We start from the raw sequence: 23,735 nt of genomic DNA, 5'->3' as shown, positions 1-23,735 counted from the left end.
TCCTTGCGGATTGCTAAGTTTATCTGAAACTCAGCAAGAACCCTCATTGCCCCCTCAAACCATCTTCTCATGCATTTTGGACACTTTCCAATGCATAGAACCCTTCATCCCCCCTAACTATCTCCCAAGTGCATAAGGACTCATTCCTTTGCATAATTCCCCTTTACATGTTTAAACATAACCCCTTTGACCTTGGTTTGCCTTTATAAGGCATGAAACCCTCTTTGACCACTAAAACCCTCTCAAAACCACATCACTTTCCTCCTAAGTGCCTTTGGACTCCTTCCAAGGCATAAGAATATGCAAACCATGCAAAAACCATGAAAAACCTTCAAAAAATGATAAAATAATCCCTTTTTGGCCATCGGACCCCTTCCGATGCCTTAGAATCCAAGCAAAAGCATAAAGGTTACCCCCTCTGAATTCAAAAGACTTGCATTTTTGAATAAATAATGGCTCCGATGAGAAATGGGTCCTTTGGGTCCCCCTCCAATGCAATATCGCTATCGGGAGGGGGCAATCATATGTTCAAACACCATATATAACTCCTCTGAATTCATGTTTCCTTTGCATTTTAATAAAATGCATGCCCCGATGAGAAAAGGATCTATTTGATCCCCCTCCGATGCGATATCACTATCGGGAGGGGGCAATGGCATATATAAGCGAAATGGCTAAGTCTCAAGGCATGGGGCATAATGCCGATGGGCCGGACCTGAAAACATATAAAGTGGACTGGTAAAAGCATATCGGGTCCGCCACATTTCGGCGTTTCTATGTGGCAGCCCCATGACCCTGCCGATAGCGAATTTCTGAATTAATCACAGCCATCCATTTTTGGGCCCAAAATCAACTGCCCATATGTAATCGGCGGTCACCCCATGTATATGGCTCCGACCAGCGGAGCCGAAATAAAATTAAGGCGCGGCGCATAAGGATTTCGGGTCCGAAAGGAGCCCGTTACACAGCGAAGAGGGATTGCTCCGATATGGCGGAGCCGAAATAACAAATGCAGCAGAGTTTAAAGGATTTCGGGTCCGCGGACCCGTTCCATTGTAAATCCGCCGATTTGGGTTCGCCGATGGGCCGGACCCGAAATGCAATAAAGAAGGGCCTATAATCAGATCGGGTCCGCCAGCTATTTCGCTCATCGGGGGTTTTACATGTTGGGACCAATGGTCCGCCCCGATGCGAGTTAGCGCCAGCCGTTGGATCGGCCCACGCCAGATCCAACGGCTATGATTTAATCTAATGAACAGTGATCGCTCCCGCCCTAGTTTTGGTAAAATTTCATGTTTTAAGGCATTTTTGCCTTATAAAAGGAAAGCGGCCATTTTTCACAGGGTTTCTTCTAGCGCCCGCGCCCGGCTCCAGTTAAAGAAATTCATGCATCCTTAAGCCATTATGGATTGCTCCAAAGCCCTGTTTAGCTCCAGAAGCCAGTCTCGGCCTCAGCACGATCAGCAGCATGCAATTCCTCCTTTTTGCAGCATTTCTTCAGAGTTTAATACTATTTTGAATTGGCCAGCGCCGATAACATCCCAAAGGCCACGGAAGTCTTTGCAGCAGCTATTTTTGCATTTAATTGGCAGATAAAGGGGCGATTAGACAGTTTAAAGCATATCAGCGGTGAGAAAAGGCCTAGATTCAGTGCCAAAGTGTATCAGGATGCGGCAAAGAGTATCAGTCTAGTTTTTCAAAGCAGATGAAGGCAAAGCAAGCCCAGCAAAGTCAACAAAGCATCATTCAGCCATTAAGGCTCACCAACACTTCTTTTGTTGCCTTAAAGCCACCTAAAGGCATAAATGAAAGCTTTCAAGGCAGAGTTATTGAAGAGACATTGTTCCCAGTCATATTTTTGGAGCAGCGCTGCTTCCTTAAAAGCACAGTTATCACACAGAGGACAGTGCGTGGCTCAAGGCACTCTTTCAGTCCATTTTTGAATCTGAAGGACCATGCGCAGCCCTAAAGAGCCATTTTGATGAGGCTGCTCCCTCATGAACACCTGTTTTAGATATTTTATTGCATTTATTTCCAACACGACTTAGCATTAGAAGCAGTTATTGCACAGATCTCTTTTGAATCTGTTTTGATAGATATTTTGAGATATTTTCTCCCTTGACACCTGTTCAAGGGATGTTTGTAAATATTTTCTATTTAAACCACCCTCTGCACTGTTTTAAGGGTTGGTTGGTCGATAACTTCCTCTCTAGACTTGCACTGTATTTTCTGAGAGTCTCTATAATCAAAGATCGTTGAAATGTTTGGGAGATGAACTGACTGTTGTGTTTTAATGTCTGAAGAGTGACTATGGAATCCTAACGCTTCTACATAGCCTAATAAGTGTTTCTTATCTCTGTTTACAGTTTATATGTTTTATGCCATCATTGTTTCACTATCTAAATAGCAGAAAGAAAGAATAGTTCAGAGCTCACTTAGTTGTATTATGTTCTCAATTTCTGTGATTTATCTATGTTTTCCTTTGAATTAGTCCTGAATATGAATCTTGATTGGCTCATATTTACACTAGTTCCTTCATATATGAATGTTGTTTAGGAATCCTTGATTGCTCCTATATAAATGTTCATTCACCTTCCCTCTGTTAGCATAATGAGAGCTACTTAGTTGCCTTTCATTCACTGACCTTCATTCCATCCTTATTCCAGCTTTATATTGTTTTATGTGTAGCTATCCTGCTCTGTATTCCTCTTGTGACCAAGAAAACGCAACAGCAAGCCTAATCCACGACTCCATGCCCAATGGTTTGAACTTCTCACACTATGCATCCCAACTCTGTTTGAAAGAATCCCCCATCCCACCAAACATAAACAAAACCCCCTTGAACTCATTAGCTAGCCTAATATCATCTTCAACAAAGCTAAATTATAAAGAGAGAGCCCTCTCTGATTGCAGGTAGGCTAGAACCTGCAGTCCAAAGATTGGTTTGTGGTTACCTCGGCCGTATCCTTTAAGGAGATTCAAGAACAACCTGAGTGATAACATAATGGCGACTCAACTGGGGAATTTCCTCAGATAATTTCATAAAGTTTCACAAAGAAGGTAATAAGACTCCACTGGGGAACATCCTCAGTTAATTTCACAAATAAAGTTGGAAAGCTCCACTGGGAAGGAACCAGACCTTCAAAAGTTTCTTTCTAACCCTTATATTCTTAGAAAAATCCCCAAAAAACAAGCCAGAAGCTGGCTCCCAGGAAGAATTCACGTTATACAAGGTCAAATCTAGACCCAAATCCTACAGCTGCCTTTGAAAATCCGAATTTGATCCAAAGAAACCTCAGGAAATTAGAACTAAAGGAGGATTTTGCTGATTCTACTCCTGTGATAGTTCAGCCAAACTGTGGCCCAACCCCTGTCAAAGTTCTATTTCGTTCAACCCCTAGTTCCCCTTGTTCGTCATCCACCTCTCAAAGCACTCCTTCCACACCTCCATTCACTGCACATACTACCACTACTACTTCTATTATCCCAGTTGTGTTAGCTGTTCCGTTTATCCCTGTTGTTCCTCTTATCCCTGTGAATATGGCTAACAGATATGCACCTTTGCAATTACCTGCTAATCCCGGGGCTATGCCTCAGGATTACCAAACTAAAATCACATATTTTGATGGCACAAGTGCCTGCACATCCCTTCAGCATACAAAGAAAATGCAGGATTACTTTGAAAGCTATGAGATTGACGATGATGGTGTGAGAATGAAGATTTTTGTCCAAAGCTTGTCAGGTGATGTCAGGACTTGGTTTAGAGCACTTCCAGCCAATTCCATAGCAGACCCAGAAGCCTTACACCAGTCATTTATCAACAGATGGGAGAAAAAGAAAGACCCTTTGCACATACTAGCTGAATATGATACAATCAAAAGAGGTCTACAGGAAACAGTCTTGGACTATTGTGCAAGGTTTAATAACATTTATAATGCTATCCCACAAAACTTAAGGCCCCCACCTGACCTTGCCTTATATAAATTCCCTGATGGATTCGACCCAGATATGGCCTACCAATTAAAGGAAAGAGCCCCTAACAGCCTTGCAGACATGCAAAATGTAGCTGTCACTGTGGAGGCAAATTTAATTGCCAAAAGGAACAGAGCTAGAACTGAGAGAAGAACCACCTTCAAGGAAGAGCCCTCAGCCTTAGATCAAAAGCTAGATGCTATTATCAATGGCATGCACAGGCTGGGAGACAGAGTAGAGAGTGTTGAGAGTAGATCATCATGGGAAGGACAACGGCCCAATACCATAAGGAACCCAAATTTCAGGAACACTCAGAACTCAAACGCTGGTAGATCTAGCCCAGACCGTGATATAAGGCCTCCTTTCCAAGAAAATTATACAGAAGCATCCACATCTAGTGATGACATAGAGGACACTCACATGAACTTGGTGTATTTGAAGGGTGAGCAACAAATTTTCCTAACTCAAGAAGACCAAGATGACCATGAGAGAAGTCAATTTCAGACTAAGTCTGGTGAGTCTTTTGACTTTAAATAAGGTTATGATTCAGCTATTTATGAAGTCCACAAACAGTGTAAGCTGAGGACAAGAACCATAGATGTGCCCGAAAAAGTTAAACCAAAGGAGGGCAAACAGCCCAACCAGATTAGAGGCAAGGCTATTATAACAGAAACAGCTGATATACCTGTCCCAAACCCACACCAAGTGACTATAGAGGACATAACATACATACAGCCTTCTATTGATCAGCCTCTGCCACCTTCTTCCTTGAAAGAGAACTTGAACAGCACTCCTAAAACCCTTCCCAAAATAGAAATACCACAGGTATCACTCACCATAACACTGATAATCAAGAGGAAAACACAGAAAATACACTTGAAAAGGGGAAATCTTCTATTGCCAACACAAAGACTCCATTGGAGAAATCATTCAACTTAGAAGCAGAAATAAGCAAACTTAATATTTCCATCCCCTTATCATAACTTGCCAAACATGATGTGTACAGGTAACAAATTCAAAGATCACTTCAAATGCCAGAGGTCAAGGATGATGTGAATGTTTTAGATGATACCCCTGAGCTACTGTTCGGTCCTGAAGTTAATGGAAAATCAACATATGGATATGTTCTACCCTTTTATGTCAGTCTGCACATACATGATAAAGTTTTACATAATGCAATGTTTGACTCAGGTGCCTCACACAACCTTATGCCCAAAGCTGTGATGGAGAAGCTAAACCTTGATGTAACAATACCCTACAAAGATCTATTCTCCTTTGACTCAAGTTAAGTCAAGTGTTTAGGCCTCATCAAAGACTTGTGTGTCTCCTTAGTCCAATACCAAAACAAGACAATCCTCATGGATGTGGTGGTTGCTAACATTCCACCAAAGTATGGCATGCTGTTGTCAAGATCTTGGGGGGGAAACTCCAAGGATCTCTCCAATTAGACCTCTCCTATGCCACTATTTCAGTCTTTCGGCAACCAAAGAGACTGTATAGAGAAACATTGATGAAGTATGTGGTAAGTAGTGAGGAAAAGCCCCAGAATTTCCCTATCTATTCAATCCATTCTGATATGGATTCTTTTATTTTGTTCAATGATGAAACAAGTCCTCCAACTAATGAGAGGCCTTTTCCTTTAGAACAAGAAACATGCATCAACCAAGAATCGGCTGCCCATACCCAGGAAACTGTCAAAACAGTCAGTGCAACCAGCATACAAGAAGAACCACATGAAGCACAAAACCTAGGTCTGCCCAATCCTAGAATGACTGAAACTCTTAATGTCAACCACAAGCAAGAAATCACATGGTATTTAGAGTTTGATGGTTCTGTTAATAGGCTAGGAGCAGGGGCAGGAATATGGGTTCACAATACACATAACAACCATGCAGAGGGTCATGTTTATAGATTGAATTTCAAATGCACCAACAACATGGCTGAGTATGAGGCACTCCTCTTAGGCCTTAAGCTACTCAAAGATTTAGGAGCTACCAGAGTTTCCATCCTAGGTGACTCAGACCTAGTAATCCAACAAATGAAAGGCAACTTTGTTACCAATGATAGAAGGCTAAGAGCTTATAGGACTGCTGCCACTGCAATACTTGATACATTCACTGAATCCAAGCTTGCCAAAATTTCAAGAAATCATAACATTCATGCTCACAGCCTAGCCACTTTCGCTAGTACATGCAAGCTTCCCTTTGAGCCAAATCACCATTTCACTACCGAAATAAAACATAGGCCTGTTGTCCCTAACAATGTCAAAGATTGGCAAGTGTTTGAGGATGATGCTCAGATCAACAATTTTCTTACCTTACAGCATGAATTTTCAGGCCTAAACATTGATATGGATGCCATGGATGATCCCCTGCAAACAATAAACCAAATCCAGCAAACTGTAACAGCTGAAACAGCTAGAAAATTTCTACAGCCAACCATCTTTGATGAAGAAAACATAGAAGAGATGAAACATATGCATTTGGAGGAAATAGCCAAAACAGAGGCCGAAATCATTGATCTAAAGGACAATTTTCTCCCGGTTGGCCTCACTCCACTAGAAGACATGTTTGATGCAAATGATGTGCCCAAAAAGCCAAAAATGTAGCCTATAAACATTGCCATAGAAGAATACAACATTGGAACAGCAGAGAAGCCCAAAATGATCAAACTGTCTAAATCTTTGCCTCCTGATCAAAAACCAAAGTATGTGGATTTGTTCAAAGAATTCTAAGATGTATTTGCTTGGAGTTATGAGGACTTGAAGTCCTATGACACCTCAATTATTCAACATACCATTCCCTTAAAGCCAAATCAAAAGCCCTTCAAACAAAAACTGAGGAGAATCAATCCTGTGCTTCTCCCTTTAATTGAGAAAGAAGTGAAAAGAATGTTTGAAGTAGGTATCATAGCACCCATTAGATTTTCTGAATGGGTATCCAATCTTGTTCCCACAAGAAAGAAAACAGGTGAGATTAGGCTTTGTGTAGATTTGAGAAACTTAAACCAAGTCTCCCTTAAAGACCACTACCCATTGCCCAAAATGGACCACATCCTACAAAGAGTAGTAGGGTCATCTAGAATCTCTTTGCTAGATGGCTTTTCAGGTTTTAATCAAATACTGGTTCACCCAGATGATCAAGACAAGACAGCCTTTACAACACCGTGGGGAACATTTAAATATGTGAAAATGCCTTTCGGCCTAAAGAACACAGGTTCCACCTTTCAAAGGGCCATGGACATTGTATTTGCCAAGGAAATCCATGATTTCTTGGTTGTCTATCTTGATGATCTTACCCCTTTCTCTAAATCTGATCAAGAGCACCTAAGACATTTGAGACAAGTGTTCCTGACATGTAGGAAATATGGCATTTCCTTGAACCCCAAGAAGTCTTTATTTGGCCTTGAAGAAGGAAAATTACTTGGACATATCATTTCAAAAAACGGGATTAGAATTGATCCGGAAAGGATCCAAGCCATATTGCAAATCCCATATCCAAGAAACATAAAAGAGCTGCAAGCATTCCTAGGAAAGATCAATTTCCTAAGGAGATTTATCCCAAATCTAGCCGAGCTGATAAGACTGTTGAGCAACATGTTAAAGAAGGATGCCAAGGTAAAATGGTCTCTTGAAACCAAGCAAGCATTTGAGAGTATCAAAGTTGCCTTAACTCAAGCCCCAGTCCTCACAAGTCCTAAATTTGATAGGGACTCTATCATATTTTCATTTGCATCTGATAATACCATAGCTTCTGTCCTATTGCAAAAGGATGACCAAGGAAATGAAAAGCCAATTGCTTTTTTCAGCTGAACCTTAAGAGATGCACCCCTGAAGTACCAAATCATGGAGAAGCAGGCCTATGCCCTTGTTAAAGCAATCAAAGACTTCAGAAATTATATTTTATATTCACATGTGATTGCTTATGCCCCAAATGCTGTTGTAAAAGACATATTAACCCAAGAGGGGTTAGAAGGCAAAAGAGGCAAGTGGATTGCTAACATTCTTGAGTATGACATAGAAATAAAGCCAACCAAGCTAATAAAGGGACAAGGTTTAGCCAAACTGTTGTCCGAAACAAACTTTCAAGCCTTAGACATCAACCAACTGGACAATGAACAGGAGTTGGCGACTCCACAGATCAGTGATACCTTTTTGCAATCCCCATGGTATGCTGATATTGCTTTGTATTGTTAAACCTGTTTGCTCCCCCAGGATTGTCCGGGACCAAGAAGAGATTTTTAAGAATGAAGGCTTTGAAATTCTGTGTCTTAGATGGTGCTTTATTTTGGAAGAATCATGAAGGCATATTGCTTAATTGTTTGACCATGAATGAAACCAATAATGTCATGAAAGAATTCCATGCAGGGGACTGTGGAGGACATCTATATTGGAAGTCCACTGCTGATAAAATTTTAAGGGCTGGTTTCTATTGGCCCTCTTTGTTTGCAGATATAAAGAAGTTTGCCACCTCATGCCACAATTGCCAAATCTTTGAAGGCAAAAGAAAGTTGTTGCCCTTGCCTCTTAAGCCCATCTCAACCGAAAATCCTTTTCAACAATGGGGTCTTGACTTCATTGGAGAAATCCATCCCTCTTCCTCGGGCCAGCATAAGTGGATTCTAACTACCACCAACTATTTCACCAAGTGGATTGAAGCCATTCCATGCAGGCAGGCCAATGACACCACCATTATCCAATTCCTTGAGTGCAATATCCTTTCTAGATTTGGCTGCCCTGAGAAGATCATCACTGACAATGCCGCTACTTTCAAATCCAAAAAGATGATCAATTTTTGCCATAAATTCCATATCACTTTAGGCCATTCAACAGCCTATTACCCTCAAGGTAATGGCTTAGTTGAGTCATCTAACAAGAGCCTGATCAGTATTATCAAGAAGACCTTAGAAGAAAACAAGAAGAACTGGCATAGAAAGCTCACAAATGCCCTATGGGCAGATAGATTGTCAACAAAGAGATCCATTGGGATGAGCCCTGATGAGCTAGTATATGGCATGGAGGCCAGATTTCCTTCGTCACTGGGCATTCCTATTATCAAGCTGCTGCAAGAAATTCAAGCTGAGCCAAATGATATACAAAGGAGGATAAACCAAACAATTCATTTGCAGCAGACAAGAGAGCAGGTCTATGACAGAGCTCAAATTATGCAAGAGAAGCTCAAAAGGATGTTTGATAAAAGGACTAAGGCTGAGAATTTATGTGTTGGCAACAAAGTTCTAAGGTGGGACTCAAGAAGAGAAGACAAGGGAAAACATGCAAAATTCGATTTCCTTTGGAGAGTGCCATTTGTTATTTCTGTTGTTCAGGGAAATAACACATATTTCCTCAAATCTATAGAGGGCAGCACTGTTGAAGAAGGCCCTGTAAATGGCCGTATGCTGAAGCATTATCATGATCCCTTTTGTTGAACATAATGCAGCTTTGTATATATCTCTTTGTACATTGATATTTGTATATATCAGCACTTTTGTTTTTATTTTTATAAACAGACCAATTGTTAGAGGAGCAGCAACAAAGTTTGTGAAGACACAGCCAATGCAAGTTTTTTTTTAAGCTCTGTCTCTGCAGTAATCTCAGCAAAACAGCAAGAGCAACGCTGTCATGTCACAGTGATTTCTAATAAAGAGAAACTGTTTGCAGCCTGTAGTCTTCAAGTCAACAGTATCAAAAAGAAAGGAGGATTTTCAGTTTACTTCAACACCCTTTCAAAGACAAGAAAAGAAGAGCTCCAGTTTTATTCCCTTTTTTGTGTTTATTTCACAAGGTAGTGCTCAAGCAGAAGTGTATGCAATATCAAGCACGCAGAAGAAAGCAGGCGATGCTTTATTTTTACAGTGTTTTAGTTAAGGAGGAGTGTTGCATTCAGAAGTTAATATTCTAGTCATTCAGCAGTTAGCACATAAGAAATTTTCAATTAACAGCAACTACAGAGGATCAAGGCATTCTGACCTGCTGTTCTTGGCTTGTCACAAGGAAAAGCCATCCCCAAGTGGAGCCACTGTTAGCCTCCTGCTGCAGCAGGTTAATCATCTTTCATGATCGACATTTTTACATGCCAAATATGTCATACTTTACTTGCTGCAATGCTCCACATTTGCTACAGATGGCCAGAGAAGTATCCATGAGAGTGTGCTAGTCTGAATGCCACTGTTGTGTTCCATTTTTGATGGGTTGATCCATTTTTAACGAGTTTTTAGCTAAGGGAGGTCCAAACAGCTTAATCTTGGCTTCCCTAGGTTTCAATTTCTTGTTGTAGAATATAGAGAATGAACATCTGTCCAAATGTTTAATCTTGGCAGATTTGTAGATAGGTAGAGAAACAAGGGTGCTCAACAGCTTAATCTGAGCCCCTGGATGCACTAAGTGTAGTTGTAGATAGGAGGACAGCAAGAAGAAAAGAACAAAAAGCTGGGTATGCTAGTTCAAGTGCACCGAAACCAAAAAGAAGAGAAAATGCTAGGTGAGTAGGCTGGGTAGGTAGCTTTGTGGTTGCAGAATCATGGCTTGTGATCCATTTCATATTGTCAAGTGTTATATCTATCATATCACAAGTTGAAGGCAATTGTTCAGTTGGAGGACTTCAAGCGAGGCATATCTAACTCCCCTTCTTCCTCTTTTCCCAAATCACTCACTAACTTCCCCCAAAGAGGTCAAGATCTGCTTGATACCTCTTAGATTCATCATTCTCCATATCATTTGCCTTGGTGGAGATCTGCTTCACTCAAGGAATGCTTACACTTCTTCTATCAGTCATTTTCCCCCATTGATAGCCTAAGACATCATACTTAGCGCTTTTTCTCATCTTGGTTATGTTAACTACTAACTTTATTATGTAGCTCCCTATCTATTTCCCCTTCCCCTACTAAAACTATGTATATAACTCCCCTATATACTTATCCCTCCCCCTGGTTGAAAAATAACCATATGCATCCTTGGGGATTGCTAAATTTATCTGAAACTTAGCAAGAACCCTCATTGCCCCCTCAAACCATCTTCTCATGCATTTTGGACACTTTCCAATGCATAGAACCCTTCATCCCCCCTAACTATCTCCCAAGTGCATAAGGACTCATTTCTTTGCATAATTCCCCTTCACATGTTTAAAAATCACCCCTTTGACCTTGATTTGCCTTTATAAGGCATGAAACCCTCTTTGACCACTAAAACCCTCTCAAAACCACATCACTTTCCTCCTAAGTGCCTTTGGACTCCTTCCAAGGCATAAGAATATGCAAACCATGCAAAAACCATGAAAAACCTTCAAAAAATGATAAAATCATCCCTTTTTGGCCATCGGACCCCTTCCGATGCCTTAGAGTCCAAGCAAAAGCATAAAGGTTACCCCCTCCGAATTCAAAAGACTTGCATTTTTGAATAAATAATGGCTCCGATGAGAAATGGGTCCTTTGGGTCCCCCTCCGATGCAATATCGCTATCGGGAGGGGGCAATCATATGTTCAAACACCATATATAACTCCTCTGAATTCATGTTTCCTTTCCATTTTAATAAAATGCATGCCCGGATGAGAAAAGGATCTATTTGATCCCCCTCTGATGCGATATCACTATCGAGAGGGGGCAGTGGCATATATAAGTGAAATGGCTAAGTCTCAAGGCATGGGGCATAATGCCGATGGGCCGGACCCGAAAACATATAAAGTGGACTGGTAAAAGCATATCGGGTCCGCCACATTTCGGCGTTTCTATGTGGCAGCCCCATGACCCCGCCGATAGCGAATTGCCGAATTAATCACAACCATCCATTTTTGGGCCCCAAATCAACGACCCATATGTAATCGGCGGTCACCCCATGTATATGGCTCCGACCAGCGGAGCCGAAATAAAATTAAGGCGCGGCGCATAAGGATTTCGGGTCCGAAAAGAGCCCGTTAAATAGCGAAGAGGGATTGCTCCGATATGGCGGAGCCGAAATAACAAATGCAGCAGAGTTTAAAGGATTTCAGGTCTGCGGACCCGTTCCATTGTAAATCCGCCAATTTGGGTTCGCCGATGGGCCGGACCCGAAATGCAATAAAGAAGGGCCTATAATCAGATCGAGTCCGCCAGCTATTTCGCTCATCGGGGGTTTTACATGTTGGGACTAATGGTCCGCCTCGATGCGAGTTAGCGCCAGCCGTTGGATCGGCCCGCGCCAGATCCAACGGCTATGATTTAATCTAATGAACAGTGACCGCTACCGCCCTAGTTTTGGTAAAATTTCATGTTTTAAGGCATTTTTGCCTTATAAAAGGAAAGCGGCCATTTTTCATAGGGTTTTTTCTAGCGCCCACGCCCAGCTCTAGTTAAAGAAATTCATGCATCCTTAAGCCATTATGGATTGCTCCAAAGCCCTGTTTAGCTCCAGAAGCCAGTCTTGGCCTCAGCACGATCAGCAGCATGCAATTCCTCCTTTTTGCGGCATTTCTTCAGATTTTGATACTATTTTGAATCAGCCAGCGGCGATAGCATCCCAAAGGCCACGGAAGTCTTTGCAGCAGTTATTTTTGCATTTAATTGGCAGATAAAGGGGCGATTAGACAGTTTAAAGCATATCAGCGGTGAGAAAAGGCCCAGATTCAGTGCCAAAGTGTATCAGGATGCGGCAAAGAGTATCAGTCCAGTTTTTCAAAGCAGATGAAGGTAAAGCAAACCCAGAAAAGTCAAAAAAGCATCATTCAGCCATTAAGGCTCACCAACACTTCTTTTGTTGCCTTAAAGCCACCTAAAGGCATAAATGAAAGCTTTCAAGGCAGAGTTATTGAAGAGACATTGTTCCCAGTCATATTTTTGGAGCAACGCTGCTTCCTTAAAGGCGCAGTTATCACACAGAGGATAGCGCGTGGCTCAAGGCACTCTTTCAGTCCATTTTTGAAGCTGAAGGACCATGCACAGCCCTAAAGAGCCATTTTGAAGAGGCTGCTCCCTCATGAACACCTGTTTTAGATATTTTATTGCATTTATTTTCAGCACAACTTAGCATTAGAAGCAATTATTGCACAGATCTCTTTTGAATCTGTTTTGATAGATATTTTGAGATATTTTCTCCCTTGACACCTATTAAAGGGATGTTTGTAAATATTTTCTATTTAAACCACCCTCTGCACTGTTTTAAGGGTTGGTTGGTCGATAACTTCCTCTCTAGACTTGCACTGTATTTTCTGAGAGTCTCTATAATCAAAGATCGCTGGAATGTTTGGGAGATGAACTGACTGTTGTGTTTTAATGTCTAAAGAGTGACTATGGAATCCTAACGCTTCTACATAGCCCAATAAGTGTTTCTTATCTCTGTTTACAGTTTATATGTTTTATGCCATCATTGTTTCACTATCTAAATAGCAGAAAGAAAGAATAGTTCAGAGCTCACTTAGTTGTATTCTGTTCTCAATTTCTGTGATTTATCTATGTTTTCCTCTGAATTAGTCCTGAATATGAATCCTGATTGGCTCATATTTACACTAGTTCCTTCATATATGAATGTTGTTTAGGAATCCTTGATTGCTCCTATATAAATGTTCATTCACCTTCCCTCTGTTAGCATAATGAGAGCTACTTAGTTGCCTTTCATTCACTGACCTTCATTCCATCCTTATTCCAGCTTTATATTGTTTTATGTGTAGCTATCCTGCTTTGTATTCCTCTTGTGACCAATAAAACGCAACAGCAAGCCTAATCCACGACTTCATGCCCAATGGTTTGAACTTCTCACACTATGCATCCCAACTCTGTTTGAAAGAATCCCCCATCCCACCAAACATAAACAAAACCCCCTTGAACTCATTAGCTAGCCTAATATCATCTTCAACAAAGCTAAATTATAAAGAGAGAGCCCTCTCTGATTGCAGGTAGGCTAGGACCTGCAGTCCAAAGATTGGTTTGTGGTTACCTCGGCCGTATCCTTTAAGGAGCTTTAAGGACAACCTGAGTGATAACACCATCCTTTGAATCTATTGCTTCTTTGACAGTTCTAGGATCATCATCCATAATAGATAAATAAAAATTTGAACAGAAAGTAATTGGGCTATACCTTTATGGTTGCCTTCTTTCTGGAACTAATCTTCTCACAGCTGTAGTTTGTGGCTCTTCATCTTTTGATTCCTCTTATGTTGTAGAGTCCGATTCCTCCTCCTTTAGCTCAAAATCTATCTTCTTAGGTTCCTTTGGTAGGACTTCATGTTTAATAACATCTTTCACCTCTCTAAACACTACATCACGGTTGTACACAACCTTCCTTGTTTTTGGGTTCCAAATCTAATAACCTTTTAAACCATCCTTATACCCAATAAAGATGCACCTTTTAGATTTACTATCCAACTTGGTTATTTTCTCCTTTAGAACATGCACATATGCATCACATACAAATACCCCCAGATGTGAAAGAGAGGGTTTCTTACCAGTTCATACCTCTTGTGGAGTCTTATCCTCCAACACTAATGAAGGTGATATGTTGACTAGGTAACATGCAGTCTCCATCGCTTCTACCCAGAATTCCTATCCTAACCCGACACCACTGAGCATGCTTCTTTCCTTTTCCATCAACGTCATGTTAATTCTTTCTGCAACTCCATTTTTCTGAGGTGTGTATGGAGTAGTCTTTTTTCATGCTATACCACATTTCTTATAGAAATCTTCAAATTCCTTCTTGTAAAACTCTCCATCATTATCTGTCCTTGGCACCATTATCTTCTTCTCTGTCTAGTTTTCCACCAAAGCCTTAAATTCTTTAATCTTGTCAAATACTTTGGATTTCTTCTTGAGGAAATATATCCATGTATTCATTGAGAAGTAATCCATAAATGATAAATAGTACACAAAATTACCCAGTGATGGAATCAGCATAGGTTCAAACACATAACTGTATACAAGCTCTAATATTTGTTTCGCCCTCTTAACACCAAAGGGGAAACTCACCCGATTCTGCTTCCCATATACACAATTTTCACAGAAATCAAGGTCCAGAGAGAAATTAGACGTACCTTTTACCATACCATTACCATGAATTATCAAAGGCCCTTCTCTCCATATGTCCAAGCCTTTGATGCCATATCATGGTATTTTCTCCAGAGACCACTAGATTTTCTGCTCCACTTTTAGGAACCACAGAACTGTTGCACCCATTAATAACAGAGCTACCATGAAGCTTGTACAAATTTCCAATCCAAACTCCTCGCATTGATACCTGTGCTCCACAAACCATATTGCAGGTATCTCTCTTGAACATTGTTTTTACACCTGCACCATCCAACTTGCTTACAAAAATATGATTTATGTCCAATGCAAGAATATGCAAAACACCTAGAAGTGTTCTAATCCTTCTACCTTTCAACTTCAACTTGAATTTTTTGCGACTGATGATTATAGCCTTCCTGTTATCCCCTAAGAAGACATCACCACCATAATATTTATCATACTCTCAAAACCACTCCCTATGGGGAGTGAAGTGAAAGGATGCCCCTGATTCAATCAACCATGCCTCGTGATCTACATGTGTACTTGAATAAGAAGCCAAGTACACATCCCCACCTTCAACTGAGGTATTTTTCACCTCTGTATAAGGAGCATCATTAGATCCCTTTCCTTTCTCACAAGCTTTAGATCTACAACCCTTTTTTGAAGTGCCCTTCCTTTCTGCATTTCCAACACACCTTTACAGGCTTTCCTGGATATTAAGATCTCCATCTAGATTTAGATCTCCCACTCCAAGATTTATTTTTGTTTTTGTTATGGGAATGTCCTCATACATACAAGGCATCACCATTCTAACCCTCTGTATTTTTCCATCTCATGTCCTCCAACAACAAGGATGAGATTATTTCATCAAACTGCAAGGCAGTCACATTTCTACCTATTGCAACAACCAAACTATTCCACGAATTTGGTAGAGAACACAACAAACAGATGCACTTATCTTCATCTGAAACTTTTATATCAAAAGATAAAAACTAGCTTAACACATTATTAAAGGTGTTTAGTTGATCTATCACCGAGTCTCCATCCTTCATCCTCAGGTTATACAACTTTTTCCATAGGAATAGTTCATTCACCAGAGATAGATTGGTACAAAGTCCCTAACTTGTCCCGCAAAGCCTTCGCCAAAGCTTACAATGATACATTCAACAATAACGAATCTGAGATACACAATCGTATTGTGCTCTTTTCCCTCTGATTCAAATTTTCTCGGTATTCAGTTGACATTGCCGTTCATTTAGTATTGGATCTACTGCGATACATTGATCTTTATCAACCATCAGATCCTCCATCTTGAGTTTCCACAACTCAAAACTCTGACCTTTAAATTTCTTGATCTCTATCTTTCAACTTCTCACCATCTTCTTTCACCACAAGAATCGATCACATAGATCTCCCACTGATCAGGGTCTACCACAGACCTAAGCAAAACCCCTCAGTAGCAAAGGCATCCCCTTGAAGCCAAAATAGCTCTGATACCAAGTGTAGGTTTTAACCTTGTACAGAATTACCTTCATACAAATTATAAAACTAAAAATAAACAATGGTGAGATCATAAAACATAAAACAGATATACACAGATATTTTCCCCTAGATCCCAAAACCAAGACTACCAAATTGATTTTTTATTATATTTCTTTCAATGTTTAATACATATATATATACATTTTGAAGCATCCATAAACCCCAATCCATTAACACTGGATTATAACATAACCGTAGTTCCCTTGACCGGATCTACAAAATACCTTGGGCATAAAACCATCATGCCCAAAACCATGTGTGAAAACCATGCACAAAACCATAGGTAGGTCTACCCACCATAGGTGATGCGAGCCATAGATGACAAGATAGTCAAATTCATTTTAATAGACCGTAATAGGGAGGCCATGAAAGACAAGAAGTGGGCATCAATATTGATTGAGGTAAACATGTAGGATGGCATGTATGAGGATATTGAATTTGTGTTTAACAAGAAAGTTTGGGTGCAACGAATTGAGTATCGGAATATTCGCTCCCACTAATTTAATTACCATATTGTTAGACATGTTCATGCTTAATGCACCAAATATAGGGTTCCCACTTTATGGAAAAATAAATTATGGAAGAATTCAAGTGGTGAGACTACAATTGGTGTCTCTGTTAGGGTCCAACCCTAACCCCTTTATTTATGTACTAAATTGAATGGGGCATAGTCATAGTCATAGTTAGTTAAAGAGCCAATAAATCTCGTATTAATAATTGTAAGTGGTTGACCCACATTTAAGAAAGTGACCATAGTTAGTTGTAAACAAACCATAATTAATAAATAAAGTGGTTAACCCATGTTATGCAAAGAACCACTAATTGTTAGGTTTTTGGAGGTCATTTAGCTATAAATAGTCATAGTTAGAAGGGAAAGATAATCAAATCTTATTTTGTAATCGAGCTCTACTCTGCTGGAGGTTCCCCCTTGAAGAGGCAAGTGAACATTGCATCTGTCTCTAAATAATAAAATACTTGTTGTTTTTTCTCATTTTATTCTGTGTTCTGGGTTGTATTTCTTCGCATATCTAGTATTCTATAATTTCTTGCAGGTCAAGAGCATAACAAGTGGTATCAGAGGGAACTATGGTCACAAAGGAGTGCCATGTGCTATAGATCAAAATATACATAAGGGTCCAACAATAGTACTCGGCCCAATCCTTCAGGGCGTTAACTAAGGAGGATCAACCATACCATTAGCCATACTACCTGACTACCCTATCGTACGCGCGAGTAATCTCCCAAAGTGTTGTTCTCAGTGTACTGTAGAAGAAATATGACCGATGGATTATCTAAGGTGAGGTTTTAGGTGATACTAGGGTGCTACCGATATACCCAAAGGGTACATGGAAGTGCAGTCTATTCGCAGGGGTTACAGGGGAGTCCAACAAGTGTGACCACCTCTTGTATTTCCTTTGTGCATGCCTCCGCAAATCCATAGGTTTATGCACTCAATGATAGATCTCGTGGTTTAAAGACACTGAAACACCAATCAAATCCAACAGTTGGGGTTTGGCTACCACAGTACAACTCACATTCAGCAGTTGGGGCTTTGTAAGAAGATCCGACTCTCGGTACAATGAGGCTTGTTGCTCCTTCCTGGGACTCTTACAAAAGACTTAGACAATCATATTCCGAATGATGATTTGATTGCAATGGTACAATTCACTTGTCAACCTCAATTTTTGGGCTCAGAGTGACCTCAAGTGATCGATATCTGTGTATGGTAGAAACCAAAGCTCAAGTCATGGCCAATGAGAAGATTGAGTGCCTTCAAACAAGGTTGTATGCATTCAAGGACCAACTATACTCCATGGAAAAATCTATTGAAAAATTCACCAAAAGCATGACCGGGTATCATCATGAGGTGCATAGTATTAATGAACACCTCGAAGGAGAATCTAGCCATCATATTCTCTTCCATGGAAATCACCAACATTCCCACCCTTCGCCACCCAAGCTGGACATGTATAAATTTTATGGATCTAATCCGGAAGTATGGGTAGCACAAATGGAACAATATTTCACCCTGAATGATATACGTGATGATCAAACTAAACTACATGTGGGAGCCCTTTACTTGGACCAAGAGAAATGGCAATGGTGGCGGTGGCATTTGAAATGTTATCCTAGGAACATAACTTGGAATGTGTTCTCAAAAGACCTTTGTGACGCTTTGATAGAGAATCTAATTTTTTGGTCTGTCTCACTAAGCTCTGATAAACAGGCACAGTAAAATACATTGGCCATTAGAACGGAAGGTCTAGGATATGAATTTCTACTTGGAGTGTTTCATCAGTGGTCTGAAAGAAGCCATCCAAGCACATGTTTGGAAGCACCACCCACCTACATGGATAGACAGTTGCAAAAAGGTTGTCGAGGTGGAACTTTCCTTAGCTGCCTAGTCTACTCGTCCAAATTTCGTAGCCAAGGGGCATCCCACCCAGGCTCAGGGCCCTACCTAAACATTTAACGTTCAAAAGGTGTCTCTAACAGAATGGTTGAACGAAGAAAACAAGGATTGTGCTACTACTGTGATGACAAATACTCCCCGAGGCATAAATTCAAGGAACCAAAATTATTTCAAATTGATGTTACTGATCACAACTCATCTGAGGAAGCCCCACACCTTGGGGGGCCAGAGGACAAAGTTGAGGAAACTCAACACGACAATGATCTAACAGCTACACCAGATGAACCAATTATCTCGCTACATGCTTTGGCAGACATTTCTACGCCCCAAACTCTCAAAATCGTAGGCTTTCTTAAACATTGCCCCGAAGTGGTATTGATCGACAGTGGCAGCACTCATAACTTTATCCATAAGAAATTCATCGAAGTTGTTCATTTTTTTGTACAAGCAGTCTCTAATTTCCAAGTCCTTATTTCTGATTGGGGGGACAATGGAATGTGAAGGCCACTGCGAAAATATTAAACTTCAGATGGGATACTACCACTTAAAAGCCCACATGTTTGCGATTAATATAGGTGGATGTGACATTGTCTTGGGTGTTGAATGGCTTCACACACTAGGCCCAATCACAAAGGATTTCTAGGAGTTATATATGAGCTTTAAGAAAAATGACCACATTCATACACTACGTTGACTCTAGGCAGGTGCTCCTACTATCATCAGCTCACATAGAATGGAAAAGTTGTTAAAAAAGGGACATCACGGAGTAATCACCAAGTTTAATGCCATCCAGGCCATTGAATCCACTACTCTTCATATTCATCCTAAGATGCAATAGGTCTTAGAACACCACTAGTAGGTATTTGAAAAACATAAAGAGCTTCCACCCTCTAGAGGTGAACATGATCATAGCATCCCTTTGGTCCTGGGGGGCCAACCTCCTAATGTGTGCCCATATTGATATCCTTTTGCCCAAAAGAATGAAATTGAAAAAATTATCAAGGAACTCTTGGAAACCAGTGTTATTCATCCTAACATCAGTCCTTATTCATCACCAATGGTCATGGTGCTAAAGAAAGATGGAGAATGGTGCATGTGTCCAGACTTTCAGGCCCTCAACAAGCTCACTGTCAAAGATAAATTCACTATTCTGATTGTTGATGATCTACTTGATGAACTACATGGTGCTCAATTCTCTACCAAGATAGATCTTCACTTTGGCTATCACCAAATATGCATGAAAGAAGTAGACATTCCCAAGACTGCTTTTTGCACTCATGAAGGCCATTATGAATTCTTAGTCATGCCATTTGGTCTTTGTAATGATCCATCTACTTTTTAAAGCCTCATGAATCACCTGCTGAAACCATATCTCCGAAAATTTGTCCTCGTATTCTTTGATGACATTCTCATCTACAACCTAACCTTGGAAACACATCTTCAGCATGTAGACCTGATCTTGCAACTACTTCATAATCACAAATTATTTGTCAAATTTTCCAAGTTCTCTTTTGGAGTGGAAGAAGTCGATTATTTGGGACACATTGTGGTCGTTAAGGTGTCAGGATTGATCCCAAAAAGATATAGTCAATGCAAGATTGGCCCCAACCCAAAACCTTGAAGAGTTTGAGGGGATTCTTGGGTCTTGTTGGAGAGGTAAATCCCCTCTACAGGTAGAGGCGATCCCTACTAGCCCAGCAAGGGTCTAGCAACAATCACACAATGCTGCTACGCATGTTCCTAATTACAATTAAACAAGAGGTAAAGAGCACCTACTTGGATTCCTGCGCTTGTCGTTTGACGAAGAGATGTTGCCTTCGCTCCTCCGCTTCGGCTGGTCACAATCCTCCGCGATCTCCGCGAATAGATACCTGCACACACGAAGGGGAAACAAACACAAGCGTAAAATCTAGTAAAAGCAACCATACATCAGTCAGAAAAGATGTAATTCACATTTAACCATTGCATAGACAAATGAGAATGGAACAATAATAGCAGTCATCTATTATTAATCAGAATAGAGAAGAGTACAACCAAATGTTCTGACGTCGGTAACCTTCTCAGGAGGGGCCAGTCAGCATGTATCTCAAGCATTCACCTTTGAGGATGATTCTCCCAAGACAAGCAACTCTCTCTCTCACACAAATAACACAAAACAACCTTCCCTAAGCAATCAATCACTTCCACACCTAGCACACCACACCTATAGCAGCAATCTGAGCACTACAAGCTCTGTACAATCCAAGCTATTCCAAGCTAAGTCTAACTTTGTCCAACTAGCTGCTCATGGTAATGGTGGAAGTTTATATAGGAGAAGGAGTCTCCTATAAGGGTGGAAGGATGAGCTTATCTTCAAGGGAAGTTGTTGCAAATGGTCGAACAGACATGCCATAGAAGGGAGTCGACATTCACAAAGCTAACAACCAAGCCTGGAGTGATCTGGAAGGCTGGCTGTTTGAACAAATTCGCCCAAACTGGATCAGCGCGGATTATGAGGCAACTGACGCGATGTCGCCGCGTCTACATAACTGGGACAGTCATGTCAGCGCGGAAGAACACGGGAAAGGCGCGCTGGCGACCAGCGCGGAAAAGTGATGTCCTTCCGAGCTGGCAGCGCACGGAAAACACTACAGGGCGCCAGTCATCGCGGGTATTTTGGGAACAGACGCGCTGATGAACAAAACTTTGGATAAATGGGTTTTTGGGCCAGTTCAGGAAGCAGGAACTTGGTGATTGTGAATTCTGGGCACAGCACGGTGACTGACAGGAAGGCAGTGACAGATTACTGTGTAACAGGTCTCACTGGCTATTATCGCAGATTTGTTCGCAATTATGGTCCCATTGCTAGACCCCTCACTAACCTTCTCAAGAAAAATTCATTTCTCCAGACTAATGTAGCACAACAGGCGTTTGTGGCTCTCAAACAGGCTATGTGTTCCACTCCAGTATTGGCACTACCGGACTTCGCCAAATATTTTTTAATTGAATGTGATGCTTCTGGTACAAGTATTGGTGTGGTATTAATGTAGGAAGGTCGACTCTTGGCTTTCACCAACCAACAACTGAGTGGTAAACATCTGGGGCAATCTACCTATGAGAAAGAGATGATGGCCATCTTACATGCAGTAGATATCTGGAGTCCATACTTATTGGGGCGACGTTTCCAAATCCGTACAGGCCATCAAAGCCTTAAATATTATTTGGAGCAATGCCTATCCTCGCCACAGCAAAATAAATGGTTGGCCAAAATGTTGGGATATGATTATGAGATAATTTACAAGAAAGCGCATGAAAATGTCGTAGTTGATGCTTTATCACGCCAATTTGAGGATGAAAGCACTCTGCTATCAATCTCTCTTCCCATACCAGATTGGATTGATGAAGCCTGCAAGGAATGGTTTTCACACCCCTCTCTCTGCCAACTTATTAATAACATGAGAGCAGATCCTAATTCCTCAATCAGCTACTCTTGGAAGGATGATATTCTTTGATATAAGGGTCGATTAGTTATATCCCCGACATCCACCCTCAAAACCCGCATTTTGGAAGAATTGCACTGATCTACCACTGCAGGGCTTTCAGGCTTTCAGAAGACTTATGATCGAATTCGTCGTTCTTTATTTTGGACTGGCATGAAAAAGGACATTCTTACCTTTGTAGCTGAATGTGATGTGTGTCAACACCACAAAGGAGAAACATTCAGGTTACCAGGAACATTACAACCATTGCCACTCCCTCCATCTATCTGGATGGATGTTTCCATGGATTTCATTACTGGTCTACCAAAGTCGGGAAAAAAATCCATCATCATGGTGGTTGTGGACAAACTTTCTAAATATGCTCATTTTTGTACTCTACCCCACCCATTTACCCCCACTTTGGTGGCTCAATATTTCATGGGCCAGATATTCAAACTGCATGGCATGCCAACTTCCATTGTGTCTGATCGTGACTCGATGTTCACCAACAAATTTTGGCAAGAAATTTTCAAGTTACAAGGCACCCAACTCCAACTAAGTACTGCTTATCATCCCCAAACTGATGGTCAAACAGAAGCAGCCAACAAATGTTTGGAGACATACCTAAGGTGCTTCACTTCAGAAAAGCAACATCAATGGTTACAGTGGCTACCTTTAGCTAAATGGTGGTATAATACTAACTATCATGAAGCCACTGAGATGACTCCATATGAAGCAATATATGTCCAACTCCCACCTTCATCTATTTCTTATATCCCTGGATGTTCTAAGGTGAAAGCAGTTGATCAACTCCTACATAACCATGCCACCATGATATCTCATCTCAAAGATAATCTCCATCAAGCTTAGAATCGAATGAAGCAACCAGTCGACCAGCATCGTTCAGAATGCACATTTCAAGAAGGGGATCAGGTATTCTTGTGACTACAACCATATAAGAAAACTTTGCTCAAAGAAAAGGGTTGCCATAAACTAGCTCCAAAATTCTATGGACCTTATCAAATACTTTAGCGCATTGGAGCAGTAGCCTACAAGCTGGCCTTGCCACCAACTTCAAAAATCCATCTAGTCTTCCATGTATCAAGCCTCAAGAAAGTGGTGGGGAAAAATTTCAGAATTCAAACTAGTCTACCTGAATTGGATGAGGAAGGTTCACTTTGGATCCAACCAAAACAGGTCCTCAATACTCGTGAAAGACATATGCGCGGCTGCATGATCAAGGAAGTCCTCGTCAAGTGGAAATACACCTCTACAGAAGATGCGACTTGGGAATCAACCACTATTCTTCAGTAGTTTCCGTAGCTTCAGCCTTGAGGACAAGGCTGCTTTTGATGGGGGAGGGCATGTTAGGGTCCAACCCTAA

Source organism: Pinus tabuliformis, chromosome X, assembly GCF_031772625.1.
Source record: "Pinus tabuliformis cultivar Carrire ecotype Pingquan chromosome X, CPIR1, whole genome shotgun sequence".
Classification (NCBI taxonomy): Eukaryota; Viridiplantae; Streptophyta; class Pinopsida; order Pinales; family Pinaceae; genus Pinus; species Pinus tabuliformis.
Note: the sequence above shows the minus strand (reverse complement) of the source record.